Source organism: Chrysochloris asiatica, unplaced genomic scaffold, assembly GCF_000296735.1.
Source record: "Chrysochloris asiatica unplaced genomic scaffold, ChrAsi1.0 scaffold00186, whole genome shotgun sequence".
Classification (NCBI taxonomy): domain Eukaryota; kingdom Metazoa; phylum Chordata; class Mammalia; order Afrosoricida; family Chrysochloridae; genus Chrysochloris; species Chrysochloris asiatica.
The window spans coordinates 6,064,418-6,070,969 of NW_006408704.1; the positions used below are offsets into that span (position 1 = coordinate 6,064,418).

At 41.4% G+C, this 6,552-nt stretch overlaps 1 protein-coding gene across 1 annotated transcript in view; it reads right to left on the bottom strand.

Annotated features, from left to right (window-relative positions):
- Positions 1-6,552, bottom strand: part of FANCD2 (Fanconi anemia, complementation group D2) — a 75,804-nt gene that overhangs the window by 68,514 nt on the left and 738 nt on the right. The window lies entirely within an intron of this gene.

Here is a 6,552-nt window from a genome sequence, read left to right on the forward strand (position 1 = left end):
AAACCCTGTGCAGGGTCGCTATGAGTTGGAACCGACTCCACGGTACTTAAAAACAACAACAATGCTCTGCAACAAAACCAAAAACTCAAACCCACTGCCATCGAGTCAATTCCAACTAACAGCAACCACACAAGACAGATTAGAACAGAACAGCTCTGTGGGGGCTTGGAGACAATAAATCTTCATAGGGGCAAACAGAGGAACAGTTGGTAAGTTTGAACCATTGACCCTGCTTGCAGTCAACAGCCCGTCCTTAACCCACGGTACTACCTTTGGTCACCAATAAAACCCACTGCCACTGAGCTGATTCTGACTCACAGCAACCTTAGATAGGATTTCTGAGACTAAATTGTTACAGAAACTTTCCATGGAGCATCTGGTGGGTTTGAACTGCCAATCTTGAGTTAGCTGTCCAGTGCTTATCTTACAGCTCCACGAAGACTCTCTTTGATCAGTAATAGGGCCTTCTACATCAATCAATCAATCAATCAATCAATCAATCAATCAATCAATCAATCAACCAACCAACCAACCAACCAACCAACCAACCAACCAATAGTGCAGTGGCTAGACACTCAACTCCTAACCAAAAGGTTGGGGGTTTGAATCCACCGGCATCTCTGTGGAAGAAAGATGGCTGTCTCCTTCTGTAAACATTTCAGTCTAGGAAACCCTATTGTTGTTAAGTGCCACCAAGTTGGTTCCAACTTACAGGGTTTCCGAGGAGCAGCTAGTGGGTTTGAACTGCCACTCTTGTGGTTTAAATCGACTTTAAGGGTCATTCTATTCTGTCCTATGGAGTTACTCTGAGTTGGAATTGACTCAACGGCAATGAATTCTTGTGTTTTTTAAATTGAGTTTTCATTTGAAGAACTTAAATACACCACATCTAAGAAGGATAACCATGAGGATGTTTTCTATCCTCAAAATATAAAGCAATCAGTGCCTCTCAAGCTATTTTCTGCAAACCCATTGCACTGGAAGCTTACTACAATACATATCTCCACGCCCCACTCCCAAGTGAGGAATAAAAACCCCTAGGATAGATCCTAGAGTTTGAATTTTTAATAAGTTCACTAGAAAATAATCCTATTGTACACCAAAGTTTGAGACCAGTAAGGGTAGGTACAATAAGGTAGGTTTTCTAGGAGGCTGAGGTGATGACATAGAGAGAGCAGCTGAGAACTCTAGACTTATGGAAAGAGAAAGACTGTGTGCTGGTCTTTGAGTACAAAGCCTAAATTGGTGTCATCCAAAGCTGTCAACTCACAAGGAATAAAATGGAATAAGCAAGCAAATTAAAACCTTTCATTAAAGATGCAATTTATTCTTTTTCCCTTCTCTAATTCCTCTCCCTATCCCTAGTAGAAACCTTGTTCTTGTTGTTGTTGTTATGTGCCGTGGAGTCGGTCCTGACTCATAGTGACCCTGTACAGGATTTCCGAGGCTGTAAATCGTTACAAGAGCAGAAAGTCTCATCTTTCTCCCGCAGAACAGCTGGTAGTTTCGAACTGCTGACCTTAAGGATTGCAGACCAATTTGTAACCTCTATGTTACCAGAGCTCCTTAGTAGAAATCTTAAACAGAATAAAATAAAGACCCTTTGTCTTCCTTAACAAAAAATTCAGTAGTTTTCATCTTGTCTAGATGGGTTTGGTGAAAAGAGATGGGCCTATGACTCATTTGATTCAACAGTGAGTAACTGTTATCATGACTAATTGCGATTGTCACTGTAAAGTTTGGAGTTCTGTAACAAAAAGTGGGAAATAGTTAATCTTAATTCTAGGGATAGAGGACCCTAGGACCATCAAGAAAGAAGAGCATGAGCTGAACGTGGAACCCTATCCACAGAAGCAGTGACTCCAGAGATGGAGGCAGAGATGATGATATGGAGAGAGAGAGCAATTGAGAACTCTAGACTTACGGAAAGAGAAAGACTGTGCTGATGGGTAGGTGGGTAGGAGGCAGGCTTGCAGAATGTGCCCTTTGGTTGTTTGAACGATTATATATTTCTATGTGTTTTTGTGTACAATGAAAAAAAAAAGAGTGAATAGAAGCAAATACTGTAACCCAATGATGCATGGAGGGGATTGTAATCATTGCAGTAAAACAAAAACGACAGGTTGAGTGCAAAACCAATGTTCTCTCATGTAAACTATTACTCAATTCACAATAAAAGCTTTTGGAAAAAAAAAAAAAAAATTCAAGCATACCCAGAACAAAAGATTCAGTTTTCTTATCACTGGCCCAGAGAACCCAAGTCCCTTTCGTTAAGTCTCTTCCCTTTTGAAGAACACTATTGTCAAAGTATGATATATATTCTTACTGACTTCCCACACTGTTTCTCTTCACTTTGAAATTTCTACCAATTCTCTATGGCCTACACTACTTTTAGTAAGAGCCTCAGAATTTCCTTTTCTATATCAAATCTATTCCTAACATGGTTTTGACCTGAATTTGAAACATCTTGAATCTGTACAAAAATCATCAATAGTGTGCCAGTCAATTTCAGCTGTATTTGACCAAAACCAAACCCGAATATCTAGAACCTGATAAAGAAATGGAGTCCTGGTGTGGTGTTGTAGGATAAGCACTGGACTTGTAACTGAAAGGTCAGTGGTTCAAACTCACTAGCCACTCCCCATAGAAACCCTATACAGGGTGGCTATGAGTTGGAACCAACTCCATGGCACTTAACAACACCAACAATTAAGAAATAACTTTTTAATCAACAAGGTAGAATTACCTTAATAGAATAAATGAGTGCATATGGAAAAGGCTGATCAACTCCACACTTTGGAATTCTTAGCTCAAGTCAACCTCTGTAATGAACAGTGTCCTTGCCTTGATATGCTCTATCCTATACAACATGATCACAGCGCCTAGCTAGACCATAATTATGTCTTCTTTCTGATAGGTGGCGGTGTGCCGTAACAACCCCGTGTAGGGTTTCTGAGACTGCAAATTCTAGTAGATAGATGATTTTTTTGAGTGAGAAAAGGGGACCATGAGTTAATTTATTTTTTATTTTTTAAAATGTTTTATTGTGAATTATGTGATAGTTTAAATGGGAGAACATTAGCTTTACACTCATGCTATCGTATAGTTTCACTGCCATGGTTATAATCCCCTCTATGCATCATCAACCAACCAAAGGGTATATATAGCCTGCAAGCCTGTCTCCCCGGTCGTCAGCATACAGCCCCTCTCCCTGTCTGGGTCTAGAGTCCCCAGCTGCTCCATCTCTCCATGTCGTCGTCTCTGCCTCCATCTCTGGTGTAACTGTTTCTCTGGGTAGGGTCCCGCTCTCCGCTCTTCTCCCTTGATGGTTCCAGGGACCTCTGCTCCTGGACTGCAAAGTCAATCTCTCCCCTCCTTTTGCTACAAAACATCCACCTTTACATTACCAACCCTCGCAGTCAGTCCTGATAACAATTATTCACTATTGTACCACAAGGGACCTATCCCCATCTCCTTTCATTAGCCTGCCCAGACAGATTGGATACTATTCAGTGTTGATGCTACCTTCCTCCATGCCCCCTGATCTAGGCTCCCTCTTGAAAACTTGTAAGCCAGTCACTTCTTGCCTTTGTAGCCCCACCCATTTTGGGTAGCCAATGTCCAAGTTGCCCATCCCTGTCTAGTCTGTATATGGAGGGGGTGGAAATGATCCTCGCTGTAAAGATTTGTTTCCTCTTTTGAGCTACTGCATCCATAGGTGTAGGTCAAGTTCATCAAATTGTATCAGATTACTCCTTTTTGTCCTCTTCTTTCTTCTTCTAGTTGAGCTCTGATTATCCAGTCATTGAAGCCAGGTTGACTGGGTGTTATCTGCAAGTGTGGGTGTTCTTATGCATATGCCCTCTCTTTTTATCAGCTGGATGCTTTACTCTCCACTCTAGTCCTCTGTGGCTATGTCACTGAATCTGGGCCCAAGAGTCCCCAGGTCTTGCCACACTGCTGGCCAACCAGGTCTCCACCCGGGTTCATAGGAGTCTATTGAACATTGTAGGGCTTAGCTCACAGCTTCATTGCTGTTTTTCCCTCACTTCCCCTTATCGGTGACAAATGTGGTCACCAATCAGAGTGCATGTATGCTCGAGTATTCCCATTGAGTCTTAGTCTTGGAAGGGGATTTTCCCTGAGGGGACCCAACCACTTCCCTTGATGTCTCCTGAGTGAGCAACTTGCTTATTCTTATAGTAATCAGTCAGACTGCTGTTATTGTTTTGTATTTTTCCTGTCTGTCTTTCTTTCACGAAGTATCTTCTGTTCTTCTAGCTGTTCCAGGTTGGTCTGTTTGTCCTTTCAAGTGGAAATTTTCCCCTCAGAAGATTCTGGGTGAGGTTCAGGATTCCACCTATGGTCTTAATGTAATACAGAGGCTCCATAGGAAGCCTCTTTCACTGGGCACAGTGTAGTCCCATTTTAGGTATTCCTACCAGGAGCTCTGGTAGCGTAGTGGTTATGAATTGGGCTGCGAACCACAAGGTAAGCAGTTCGAAACTACCAGCTGCTCCGTGGGAGAAAGATGAGGCTTTCTGCTCCTGTAAAGATTTACAGCTTTGGAAACCCTGTTCAGGGTCACTATGGGTCAGAACCGACTCGACGGCACTTAACAACAACAACAACCAGTTATAGGCAGAAGACGGACTTACAAGCTTTCTATGGTGGCATTTCTAGCTATTTCTTTCCCTTCCACTGAAGTGTCTATTTTATATGGTATGCCAGGGAAACCAAGATTCAAAAGACAGGCAAGCATCTTAACATTATTTCCCCCCTTTTGCCCATTCCAACCATGTCTCAATCCCTGTATCCCAGAGCCCTGCTGTTCCAAGGTTGTGCACACATCATTATTTACCTCTGTCCCACTTAGTCCACGCAAACCTGCCTAATTGTTCTCCAATCTACCTTGTTCTTCCATTCCCCTCCCCTTTCTTGTGATTGCCCCCCTCCCTAGCACCCAAACTATCATATGTCTACTCCCTACCCTGTGCTCCACCTTCCCCTCCCTTCCCTCACCGCCCCTCCACCCGACATCCCGATAACCAGCAAAGAATCGCCCCCGCTCTTAGTATGGGTTATTTTTCTTAGTCTTTACAGTAGTGCTCCTATGCAGATTTCTCCTTTTGCAACTAATTTCACTCAACATAATGTCCTCAAAGTTCACCCATGTTATGTGATAGCTTACAGCTTCCTTGTTGTTCTTCAAGGTAGCATAATATTCTACGGTATGTATGTACCACAGTTTGTTTATCCACTCTTCCGTTGATGGGCACTTAGGCTGTCTCCAACTTTTTGCTATTGTAAATAGTGCTGCTATGAACATTGGTGTGCATATATCTACTCGTGTATGGCTCATATTTCTTGTGGGTAAATACCAAGTAGAGGAATTGCTGGATCATAAGGTATTTCTATTTCCAGCCTTCTAAGGAAGCGTCACATTGCTTTCCAGAGAGGTTGAACCATTTTGCAATTCCACCAGCAATGCAGGAGCGTCCCAATCTCTCCACATCCTCACCAGCATTTATTATCCTCTACTTTTTTGACGTTTGCTGTTATTGCTGGTGTGAGATGATATCTTATTTTGCTTTAATTTGCATCTTTCTAATGGCTAGTGATTGTGAGCATTTCTTCAATATGTTCGTTGGCTGCCCGGATCACCTCCTTGGTGAAGTGTCTGTTAATGTCCTGTGCCCAATTTTTAATTGGGTTATCTGTCTTTTTCTTGTAGAGGTGTTGTAGTTTCCTATATATTTTAGAAATGAGTCCCTTGTCAGATGTACCATTGCAAATGATTTTTTCCCATTCTGTGGGTTCCCTTTTTAGTTTTCTGGTGAAGTCTTTTGATGCACATAAGTTTTAATTTTTATTATGTCCCAATAATCTATTTTGTCCACTTTTGTTTGTGTACATTTCAAAATGTTTGGTAGTCTGTGTATTCCCTGAATTAGTGCCCTCACATTTGTTCCTATTTTTTTCATTGACGGCCTTCATAATTTTGGGATTCACATTTAGATCTTTAATCGATGCTGAGTTGATTTTCGTGTATAGCATGAGGTAAAAGTGTTGTTCCAATCTTTTGCATATCGCTTTCCAGTTCAGCCAACACCATCTGTTGAAGAAACCATCACCTCCCCTTGTGATATAATTTAGGTACTTTGTCAAAAATCTGTTGGCTGTATGTGGATGGGATAATTTCTGGATTCTTGATTCTGTTCCATTGATCAATGTACCTTTCATTGTACCAATACCAAGCTGTTTTGACCACTGTAGCCGTGTAATAAATTTTGAAGTCAGGGAGTGAGAGGTTTCCAACTTTATTCTTCTTCTTAAGCAGTTCTTTGCTTATCCTGGATCTCTTTCCTTTCCATATAAAGTTTGTGATTGTTTTTTCCATCAGCTTGAAGACTGTCGTTGTACTCTGGATTGGGATTGCATTATATGTATAAATTGCTTTGGAAAGTGTTGACATTTTCACAATGTTAAGTCTTCCTATCCAATAGCATGGTAGATTTTCATGAGTTTATTTTTGTGTGTGTGTTTTTAAAG